General features: G+C 42.0%; 1 protein-coding gene across 5 annotated transcripts in view; it reads right to left on the bottom strand.

Moving 5' to 3' along the window:
* Positions 1–12,509, bottom strand: part of Dpp6 (dipeptidyl peptidase like 6) — a 927,623-nt gene that overhangs the window by 304,987 nt on the left and 610,127 nt on the right. The window lies entirely within an intron of this gene.

Below are 12,509 nucleotides of genomic sequence, written 5' to 3'. Positions count from 1 at the left end.
AAAAAAAAAAGAATTTGGAAGCTGGTTTTCTGATACAAGAACTTGGGAGGATGTATTTACAACATAGTATAACTTCAAATAAAACTGATGTCATCTCTTCTTTAAATATTCAGAAGCCCTTTAAGCCTTACATTTTCTATGTTTAGCAGAAAAGATTTCTTCAATTCATGATAGCCATTAGGAGCTGTCTCAGTTACCTTTTCACTGTTGTGATATGACACCATAATCACGGAAACTTTGCAAAGAAAATTTATTTGGGTTTACAGTTTCAGAGGATTAGAGTCGATGAGCATCATGGCAGGGAGCTTGGCAGTGGACAGATAGTCATGGTTCTGGAGCAGTAGTTGAGAGTTTGTATCAACTGCTAAGGTCTGTCAAAACAGGGTAAGCTAGTCCTTCATAATTCCTGCTTCACTTAAGGTCTGTTGGATGGTTCTGGGCCAGAAGGATGGTTCTAGACCAGAGGACAGATTTTTCAAAATTATAAGGAATAATGGGGACTCTCCAGGCAGTCATTTGTCTCTACAATTGTATAAAATTTGAAAGCTATGCCTTTATGCTCTCTACATATTCAGGTAATATTTAATTCCTTCTCAGATCTTTGACAGGGTTGAAGACTAATTATAGTCTCATAATTGAACTTAAGTTGTTTAGCATTAAGGAAGATATTCTGGATTTAAAAGGATGGATTTCAGATAGTCATACAAGTAAAACTCAAATATAATTGAGATACAGAATTATAAATTCTTTAAGTTAGTATAGATAATAGAATACAAAATTGCCAAATATGATGAACTGTACGTTATGCATCTATATCATCCATTATAACTTACATACTTGTTATAACTATGTTCAATGTATACCGGAGAGAAAAGAGCCTTTTTAATTGGACAAAAAAGGAGAAATGTAGTTGCTTGTATTTTATTAATTTGCACAAGAGGTTCTCCACATAGCTTTTGGGAACCTGCCCCCAGTTATTTCTGATTGGTAAATAAAGATGTCAGCAGAGAATGGCTGGGGAGGAGCTAGAGAGGCAGGATGTTAGGGTTTCTGGGCTTCAGACCATGAAAAGAGACAGCATGCCTGAGGAGTGTGCAAAGCAGAGAGACAGCTTCCACGTAAAGGAGCTGGGAGAGCATGGCCCAAAGGGCTGCTAAATTGGGCCAGGAGCAGCCAAGAAGGAACATAGAAATTAGTTAAATAATAACTTGGAGTTATTAGTGGGAAGAAGATTTTAATAACATGGAGTCTAGGCAGCTTCCCAGCTATTGACCTGCATAAGGCATATTAAATATAAAGGCTGTGTATGTGTGTGTTTCATTTGGGAGCATAAACCATTGAGGTGGAAAGCAACCACACACTGGACTTTATTAAAAATTTAATACTACAGATTGTGAGTTTAGAAAGACTGTGATTTGCATCCATTTATGCCATTTTCTATGTGGAAGTTTGAGAATTTCTTAAATAACATTTGTTCCCACCTTGTGTCCAATGAGAACATTCAAAGGAGTAACAATACAACCTGAATACAACAAGGATACAAAGCTGGTGTTGCCATTGATCTGACCATGATATCTTTAGTGTACTTTCAATATAGGTTAGCAGTTCTCTACTTGTGGGTCATGATCTCCACAGGGGTTACATATCACATAGCCTACATATCAGGCATTTAGACTACAATTCATAACAGTAGCAAAATTAGTTATAAAAGTAGTAATGAAATAATTTTATGGTTGGGGTCACTACAACATGAGAAACTGTATTAAAGGGTCAAACATTAGGAATGTTGAAAATCACTGCCATAGGTAGAAAAGCACATGTTAGTATAGATGTGGGTACTTTGTAGCTACCTCTGGTGCTCAGTTTTATATATGAGGTTATGCTTTGAGTCAGAAATGTTTCCCAGAGGCCGTCTGTGTTTTGAATGCTTGTTCTCCAGCTTCAGGATATAGGATGTGGTTGGAAGTAGGCTACTGTGGGATGTCCTTTGGTGCTTTTTCCAAGTTCTACTGTTATTTGCTTCTTGATCTATCATGACACGGGCTGCTTCTACTGCAAGCTTTCACCACTCCAAAGGGAGTGTTATCTCCATGCCTTATGTCATGATGGATTGAACCAAAGCAGAGCCTTCTTAAATTTTCTTAAAAATGCCTCTCTCGGGTGTTTTCCACTATCTATAGGCAGTTAATGGTTGATGAGGAAGGGAGAGACTTTTTTTAGTGGTGTAGCCACTGGCAAGATACTCATGTCCTTTCAGTTAACCTTTTACCCATAGTTAGTCCTGTAAATAACCCTAATGAAACGGTTCATCAAACAACAAAACCCCCAAAGCTTTGAAAATCAGCAGGGAATGAGTTGCTTAGTGGAGGGGGATCAGCATGAGTGAGAGGGGACAAAAGAGACCAATGGAGCTGAATATGATGAAATAAATTATATAAACATATGGAAATGGCATGAGAACCTTTATTATATATATAATTAATATGTGTTAATAAAAACTTAAATGTTTAACTAAGGTTTTATCAGGGTTCTAATGAGCATCATATTAGAGTTTGGTGTCAGTGTTCAGAGAACTGACCTTTCGATATTATCTTTAAAAGTTTTCAAATCTTTAACAAGATTTTATGATCTGTCTTACTCAAAGCTTTGCCCTATTGAAGTGGTATAAATAGATGGAAAACTGTGTAAGACAGTAGGATCTTCCTAACTGCCTAAAGATAGTGGCAGGGGAGCAAAATCTTTGCTGTTTTTAGAACAATTTTTTTGTGTGTGTGTGAAACCCACAAAGAGAGAAGTAAAGTATGTGATGAGGTTGGTAGAAAGCATACATTGATGGGTTTCCTGACTCACAGGAGGTCATACATGTAATTCAGTTGAACACCTGTCAAACTCAGAGGGACAACTGCATTGCCCTCATCAATGAGGAAGGAGGCTTGTGGACTGGCAGGCTTCTGAGCTTGCCTCTGCCCCCCTTTTCATCTAAAATCATCTTGAGGTCACTGCAGTGAATGGCAGGGGGAACACAAGGTTTGGTAGCCAATTAGCAGGTTGGGAGGGAGGCTGGCTGTCTACCACCAGAGCCTGTTCTGATAGCTTTGTCTGAGTCTTCTCTGACCTGGGGAATGCCTGGGCCTCTACTGCTGCATATATATGTAGTCTTTAGGCTAAGTTGTATGTTCTGCCGCTTGTTTATTCCTGAGCACATTTAGTGACCTCCAGGAGCAGGCCTTAGCATATGATGGTGCCCCTTTGCACAACCAAGTCACAACCATGGTTCTGCAGTGGGGCACCATTATTAGAGGTGAACTATGACCTCAGCCCACTAAGACACACATGACCTCCATGTGTCTGAGGTATGGCTTATAGCAAACCCATCATTTGAGGTTCTGCTTTCAGCAGCATCTATTACCCAGGGTCAATTGTGTCCTGAAATCAGCAAATGGAAAGCTCTAGAAGTGACTCATTTGGAGTGGGGTGCCATGATGCATGACTTCAGGTGCCATCTGCCTTGGGTATGACCTGTGCCTTTGCCCAGCAAACCCATTCAGTGCACACACTATGAACACATTTATCTTTCAGCACAAGCCTCAGGGATCAGACTGACTGTCACAATACTGCAGTGCTGAGGTCAAGCCATTCTTATCTCACATAATGATGATTTAAAAACACAAAAGCAAGGCTGGCAATCTGAGTGTGCCAAAGAGAGGCTTTAACAAGCCTCCCTTAAGAGAAAAAATGCAAGGGGAAACAAACCACACACTACAATAAGAATGAATTCCCCACTTGAACTTGTAAAGAAGGAGTAGAAAACATATGCTAGCTTTACTGACTGTCATGGAGCTAAGGCCACAGTGTGCTCACTGAGGGTGAAAGGTCACTGACCCTAGAATTTGGGTGGAGCACATGGATCCAAGCATTAACTGAGCACCTTGGAAGGTGTCCTTTGGGACCAATGCATTCTACTCCAGTGTGGAATTAATCAAAGCTCTCTCAGCTCCAAGCTATCAGCTGTACAACTCAGAAATCTTTTAGCTTCTTATTTTCTGTTCTGTTTTGCTGAGGACATTACATCCTTCAGACACAGTGCTTGGAGGAATTGAGCTGTAACTGATCTGGAAGCCTCCTCCCTGAGGACTGGCTCTTGTAGTATTGGAAGGTGCTATGCAAACTCTCAAGGGAGAAAAGAAATCAACAGCTTTACCCAGCGGTAAAAGCTCAGAAGCACAACATTGACCAGAATGGTAAGACACCCCAAGCAGTGAATAGTGGTCCTTACATGCAGGGGGCAGACAACGGTCAACTAATAGAACTTAATGCTTGTTCAACACAAGGGAAATCATGCTTGGAACTTTAAACCCAACCATATACCCTGATATATGAGTATGATAGTGTCTTGTGTATATTATAAGGAATACACACTTATAAAGTATTAACAATATGGTCACTCAAACAAGACATGCACAATGACAAACCTGCTACTGCCATTTCCTTAATTCAGTATACTTTATAAGTGTATTCTAAATATTTAATCTTATAACCACAGGTAGGTGTACTTTGCATCCCTCATAAAAGAAATTTGTTGCTCTAGCATATAGGACTATCACAGAGATCCACAACTGGTCAAATGCAAAGAATACATGCCCGCTCCAGTTTGTACATCTATAGTGCAACTCTTACAACTAAGGCTCAAGAACGAGTGCAGAAGGCTGGGTATAAAGATTGTAGGAGGCAGAGACCAGGACTCCTTCTGTATGATAGTGTCTTGTGTATATTATAAGGAATAAACACTTATAAAGTATTAACAATATGGTCACTCAAACAAGACATGCACAATGACAAACCAGCTGACATGCCAACATGGAAGGGAAAAAATGAAAAATTTCATGAGACCCTATACCTAGATGAATAGCTATAAGCAGCTAATGCTTGCTAGGAAGTCATCTAATTCCAAGTGATAATCCCTAAACACATGTATATATGAAAACACCTAGGATAGATGATAGATAGATAAATAGACAGATGATAGATTGATAGATGGTAGATAGACAGATAGATAGATATAGAGATACGTAGATAAATGATAGGTAGATGGATGGATATGTAGGTAGGTAGATATATATATATATATATATAGATAGATAGGTAGATAGATAGGTAGGTAGGTAGATAGATAGATACAGAGATACAGAGATACAGAGATACATTGATAGATGTCACACTAGTTGGGAGGAACACAGAGGAGTTGGAGGGCAGGAGGGTGGGGTAGAAATAATGCAAATGTATACTTACATATGCAATTCTCAAAAACAAACCCATAAACAAAAAGAACCTATAATTGTCCTGGCTAGTTCTATGTCAACCTGACACAAGCTGCAGTTATATAAAAGGAGAGAACTTCAGTTGAGAACATGCCTCAGTAAGATCCAACTGAAAGGTGTTTTCTTAATTAGGGATTGATGGAGGAAGGCCCAGCCCACTGTGGGTAGTTCCACCCCTGGGTTGGTGGTCTTCTATAAGAAAGCATACTGAACAAGCCAGTAAGCGTCCCTCCATGGTCTCTGCATCATTCCTGCCCCGAATGAGTTCCTGTCCTGACCTCCTTCAGGATGAACAGTGCTGTGGAAGTGTAAGCCAAATAAATACTCTCAACCCCAAATTTCTTTGGTCATGGTGTTTCATCACAGCAATAGGAACCTGGACTAAGACAATAATAAAACAGAATCATGTATTTTGGCTTCTGTGGTTCCTAAGCATTTCAGCTATGTGAGGCTATGGTGTGCAGTGTTTAGGTGCCCTTCTTGTCCCACTGTAGGCAAAGTTTAGAGTATGACAAACTACTAGCCCTTCACTCCAATAACCTTGTGGTGTCCTTTGTCTTGAGGTGGCCTGGTGTGATGGTTAGTTTAAACTGTCAACCTTCAGAGTCTCAGGGAAGGTTTGTCAATATTAGGCTGGCCTGAGGGGATGTTTGTAAAGATTATCTTAACTGAGGGGGGGAGAGCTACCATAAACTTGAACTGGCTGAATAGGAGTCAGGAGTGGGAACATTGTAGGGCTGGTCAGCCCCAATCCCATCCGAGGAGCAGCCACTAGTGCCTGCCAGGTTTCACTTTCTGTGAGAAAATGAACCATGGGTACCAGATCATCCTATTTTTCAGAAAATGCCAGAAATCTGGATTTCAAGCTGAAATAAATCAGTCCTTAGCCAAGCAAAATATTTGAGGGACAGCACAAGCTGACAGTTTCCATATGATAACAAAGACAGGTCATTTTCCCTTCTAGGGTTTACTCCCATGCTAAACCAAACTGAGCCTCAGATCAGAGATTCCCTGAAGGCTGCACTGGTCTGTCGATGTTACCACATGCTCATCACATGTAGGCCAAGGGCACGGAGAGCTGTGGGTAGGAGCAGCTGAAGCTAATCAGGGTGCATGACCTGAGGTGGAGCCATTTCCCCATTCATCAGTGATGATGCCCAACAGAATCTCCATTGTTCCCAGGTAGCTGAACCCTGGACTCAGGAACAAATGGGTAAGAGGCTAAGGGCAAGGATTCAGTTTTCCCAAACTTGTCACCTAGCTGGGCAGTGTGAACAGCAGTGCATGAAGCCCTGGGTAGAAATTAATTAAAGTGCAGCAAGTGGCAATTACTCCAGCGGCTCACTGGAGGAAGGAAACAGAAAGAGAGGGGACCTCATGTTCTGATTCCCAGGAATTTTGCAGTTCCTCCGCGTGCTGTGACTGCTCTGGTCTCCAAGCAGTTGCCTAATTATGCCCTTCTTGTGAAAAGTAAGGACTACTTAATTTGCAGAGATCAAGATAATATCAAAACTTGATGTCTAATAGTGATGTAAGGCAATGTAAGTTAAGAGAAACAAAATGTTTTTTTTATTTAAATGTTATTATGGCCACTAAAATAAATAGCTCAAGTTAAGTTAGCAGGGGAGTAAAGCATAGTGGCAGAACCGTGGCACAGATGCCTTCTTGACAGCCAGCCTTCCCTTCCAAGAACATCCAGGCACACATACAGCTCTTCATATTCATCGTAGGAGGGCAGCAATATCTCATCTCTTTGGAACATGAGGTTCAAATTTTATGAACCAGACTAAAATTATTGAATAAACACCATGAGACAGCATCTGTGTAAATTGCCTTAGGAAACAATACAGAGTTCTGCCAGCAAGCAAGATGAGCTGTTGTATGGTTCACACTTAATTCCTGGCCCTTTGATACAGTGATGCATCCTCCCCTACTCACTGATGTGTGAGCATCCTGCTGTACTCTTCTATGGAGTTTATAGAGCATCATGAATCCTTTTCATATTGCCCTAGTGCCTCTGGAGCTGTTGCTTTAAGGACTACATCTTAATTCACTGTTGCCCTGCACTCACCTCAGTGATGCCTGAGTTCTAGGTATCTGTGTTAATGTAAGTCACTGAACCTTCACGCTGTTTACTAGTGAAAACTTCCCCAGAGCAGCTCCAAATGTACATTTGTGTTTCCAGGCTTCCTCCTAACTGTCTGGTGCAACTTAAATGATGCACAAGCCTTGCACTAGTCTCACGAAAAAAAGGGGCAGTGTGCACATGGCAGAAGTCAGACGACAGATGCTGTAGCCTCGTGGACATAGCTGCATGCCTGAGGCCTTGCTGCCCTCCAACCTATTCCCAGAAGTGGACTCAACATCTGCTGGGACCCTGCCACTGCCACACAAGCCCTTGTTTCTCCTACTACCTGGGAGTCAGAGTTCACCTGACTATGCTACAGCTTCATGGTAAGAACACCCCTGCCCTCAGGACGCTTCAAAAGCAGGAACTCTTGCTATCTCTTCTAGTAGAAGGTTCTCTGTTTCTCTCCTTCTCTCTCTCCTCCTCCTCTCTGTCTTCAGAACCCCACAGCACTGTACACACTGTTAATTCTCCCCTAACGACTCTCAGTGCCTCCTCTTGAACCTGCCACTTCTCATTTTCATTCCTAAAATCTAAGAACATGCCACCTCGGCCAACTCTCCTGAGACAGCCCTGCAGAACCACCAGGATGGTGTATAAGGATGAAGCTGGGGTTCTGTTCATGGCTATTCTCTGATTCTTTATCTGAGAAGAGTTAGAATTCCAATTTCTAAGCCAATAATAATTTAGCTGAAGAGAGTTAAATATCAAGTGTAGGCCACAGACCTCTCCATTTGAGAAGTTTTGTTGTATTCTGGAATTGTAGAGGTGGTGCTAGGTTTCCTTAGGATTTTAGGGCCTGCAAAGCCTACTAAAGTCAGTAATTTATAATATGGCCACTTGAAGCACACTTCCATGAGAAAATAAGGGAGAGCCACAGAAGGGAGACAAGGCAGGTGAGGAAATCCAGTCTGCTGCTCAGCAGAGAAAAAACGTGTTAGACTTCCCAAGTATGGGGTGGCTGGTAGGCCTATGTCAAAGCTCAGCAGAAGCAGGCGATTTTCTTACAGTGGCCCACTGCTCAGGGCAAAAGGTGTATAATACGCCAAAGACTTTCTTTATTGACAGACAACTCTTCTTAGAACAGCAAAAGTAGAATAAGAGCAAAATAAGATGCTCCAGAATTCTTGAGACATCAAATGCAACTCATGTGAAAGTTTCTTTGGGTTTGATTTTTATCTGACTAGCAAGGGACTCCTCCTTGCCTTCCTCTGTACAGCAGCAGCCCATACCCTATTAGGAAGAAGATTCTGCCATCTACTATTGCTGCCTGAATACCCAGTGTCGGCTACCTATTGATGCTGCCTGGACACTTGGGTGGCCCAGTTCAGCACAGTGTTAATACCATGCTCCTGTGGCCTTGGCTGTCTTCTGTATCTTCCTGTTTAAATACTCCCATTCCTTTTACCTGCACCCTGAACACTGCCTAAACTCTCCAGGCTAGATGAACATCTATCTGTACGTGACTCACATTTTGAAGCATGGTATATGTGATCTCTAATATAGCACCACAATGTTCCTGGCTCCTGAGAGTCAGTACTTGGACAGACATTACAAATAGTAGGGGTCCTGGAGTCCTCAAGCCCTGTTCCAGTGGGAAGGCAGATCCAAAGCTCACGGTCATAATCCTGATGCCGAATGGGTCCTCCATATCTCTTATTCATACAGATGTTTCCAGAAAACTGATCACCTCTGTTCTGTCATCCTTTAATACTCATTTATAAGACACAGCTTCTGGCTAGAGCAGGACTTACAGCTGACAGCATGATGGAGGCTACATTAGAAATAATGGACTAAAGGCTGGAGAGACCGCTCGGCAATTAAGAGCCAGCTGCTCATCCAGAGGACCTAGATTTAGATCACAGCCCAACATAGCAGCTTACAACTATCTGTAAGTTCAGTCCCAGGTGATCCAGTGTTTTTTTTTTTTTTTTTTTTTTTTTTTCTGGTGCCTCCTCAGGCATCGTGCATGCATACAGGCATACATGCAGATACCCACACCCATAAAATAAATACATACAAATTAAAAAGTCATGAACCAATGGCTGCAAGAGCACAAGGCAATGTATCACGCTGGGTCCACAGGGAAGGAGCAGAGTGGTAAATACCTGTGTTCCGCTCTCCTCCTCTGTATTCCACACAGTGCCTTCACACCTTAACTAGCTTAATCTTGTCAATCATGCCCAGACACGCCCAGAAGTTGGTTTCCATGGTGATCTTACATAGTGTCAACCTGACACTAGTTAGTCATCACAAGTCTGTCTCTTGTCAGCTTGACAGCCATGTATATCACTTTTAGGCTATTACCTTCAAGCTTTGCCTCTATAGACCTATGGCCACCTTGAAATACAGAATACATTCAACCTGACTTCAGAAATAAGTCTTTAACAGTGTCGACACTGCTTAAAATTCCAAGTTTCACTTGAGACTTAAGGCTGTGACCAACAGAGTATCCCTTCAAATCAGGGGCCAAAATAAATGTCTTCCTTCTTAAGCTGCAGGTGCTAAGTATTTTGTTACAGCAAACATGACAAGTACCAATAATGATCCTGTTAACTTCTTCCATTAATGATGCTGTGTGGGAAGAGTAAGGTATGACACCCTGCATGAGGCCAGCACTCAACCCAAGTGAGCCCCTCTCCCCTCTAAGACAGGGCTTCTCTGTGTAGCTCTGGCTGTCCTGGTACTTACTCCCTCTAGATCTGCCTCTGCCTCCGAGTGCTGGGATTAAAGGCATACACCACCGATGCCTGGCTGCAGCCAAAGTTCTTATCAGTCACAAAGACACTGACTTGGCTCCTTCTTACAGAGTCACATGTCCTCCCATCCAATCACCTCAAGCTAAGAAAGAGGCTAGAATCAAAGCTATAACTGATCTGTTTTTAATTGGATGAGGAAAAAGAATTTGGTTAGTGAGATTTCAGGATATATTTTAAAATTCTGCTGACCACAGAATTTCCAGTTTGTTTTCGGTTTCTCCATTTGTCTTCCAGACCAAACATAAAATCGCCATTGGCCTTATAGAGGCTTCAGGCTGCCTTTAGTAATTTAAACAACCTCAAGGTCTCTGGAATTCAGTTAGGAATGAACCACCTATTGGTTAACAGAGGGGGTTACAGGTTGGGCTATTCCTACAGGATTAGTGGAGCTGTTTGGGAGGATTGTGGAACCTCTTGGGAGGTGGGGATGATTCTCTGAGATTGGACCTGAACAGACTTCCTAATTAGCTTCCGTATCCACTGAGCTGTGACTGAGCAGCTGCCCTGGGATCCAGCCTCCATGGGGCCTTCTGATGTCAGGACTGACTGTGGCCTCCTCAGACCATCAACTTACATAAGCTTCCCCTCCCAGAAGTTGCTCCTTGCCAGGGTTTTAGTCACAGCGATGAAAAGATGAGAAGAGTGACAGAGAAGCACAGAATGTGCTATGCTCCACGCTTCCTGCTCCCTTGGTCTCACCCTGCCTCTCCTTAGGGAGGTACCCACGTGCAGGCATCTTATTCTTGGGTCTCACAAGAGCCCCCATGTGTTCCAGGATGGCAGGAGAAATAATACTTACAGTATTATTTTCAACTTGGAAATAAAGGAACAGTTGAAAAAGTAAGCATGTGTGAAGACATTAAGCCAGATTCTGCATCTGAATTACAGTACAGGCCACAAAGTGACATTTACTCAGTGTCTTTTAAAAATCCTGTTTCTGGTAGCATTTAAATGTGGCACTGAGTGAAAAAATATCCATGGATCAGATTGTATGTATTCAGTGTCCAATAAGTGTAAATTAGTGCATTTATGATACTTTAGTACAATAAAGATTGGTAATTGAATGAGCCAGTTAATGTATGAGATGTATTTCTGTACCTATGATGGATTCTGAAATTATCTCACTAGTTTGCTAAGATAGGCACAGTTAAATATGGCCTGTTAAAACTGCTGATCTTAAAGATTTATTGTTTTATGAGTATAGGTGTTTTGTTTGCATATATGTTTATATACCAGGTATACCTCATGCATGTAGTTGCCAAAAGAGGGCAATGGATCCCCTGGGACTAGAGTTATAGACAGCTGAGAACCACCTTGTGGGTGCTAGGAACCTAGATTCTTTGGAAGAATAGCCAGTGATCTTAACCATCTGTCCATCACCTTAAGTGTATCTTCTGAATGCACAACTGGATGTATACTCTCTGCTTGTACTAAACCACACCCCAAGCTAGAAATGTCAACATCTTCAGCAGCAGGAAATGTGTTTCTCCTCCTGAAGAACACTTTAAAGCAATTCTGTAGCTTTAATATTTGAAGTAGGCTGAGTCAGATGAATTCTTAATAATTCTACCCAAAATGACATTTTAGTGCAATAGGATGAGCACATTTCTCTCTCTCCTAGTCCTTTATTCGGAATATGATTTGATCCAAGCCCAATATTCACTGGGAGTGTTACCTTCAAAGGGCCAGGCTGTATAAAAGGTAGGCTGCATCTATGTTAAAGATATAGTATCCTTACAGTAGAAGGAAACTCAACAGAGAATGAAACAGTTGACTGTCCCTAGGAGCTAAGAGTATACTTGGCTTTTCCAGGAAGGGTGGTCAGTTAAGAAGTCTTCCTTTCTTTTGCTGGGAAGAGCTCCTGGACTTGGACACCACTGATTTGTGGATGGAACACCTAGAGGCTCATCTGCCAGTGGCAGGGCTGGCTGGCCTTTTCTACAGTTCCTCTTGCCTACCTTCCAGCAGCCTGTGATCCTTCCTCAGATCTGACTCTCATTCAGCTGCTTTATCAGCATCTGACCCGGAAGTTCCACCATTTTCCAGTTCTCCCTATTCATGTGTTTACCTTTACTTTCTCCTTGTATTCCCCAAGGGAAGCAGACCAGAAAATCATCAACCTTCAGGCTCATGGAGGCACTTCCCATAAGACCAAACATGAGCCCGTTGTAAACAAACAATCAAAGTCAATTCTGGCCGTGAACCTCTGTCAGCTTTTCATATCTTCACACACAAATCCAAAACAGGTCTTCCTGGTTGAAAACGCAATATTTTCAGATAGGCTTAGCACTTATTTTAAATCAT

Source organism: Mus caroli, chromosome 5, assembly GCF_900094665.2.
Source record: "Mus caroli chromosome 5, CAROLI_EIJ_v1.1, whole genome shotgun sequence".
Classification (NCBI taxonomy): domain Eukaryota; kingdom Metazoa; phylum Chordata; class Mammalia; order Rodentia; family Muridae; genus Mus; species Mus caroli.
The sequence above is the reverse complement of the archived record's forward strand: the minus strand, read 5'-3'. Positions and strand labels throughout refer to the sequence as shown.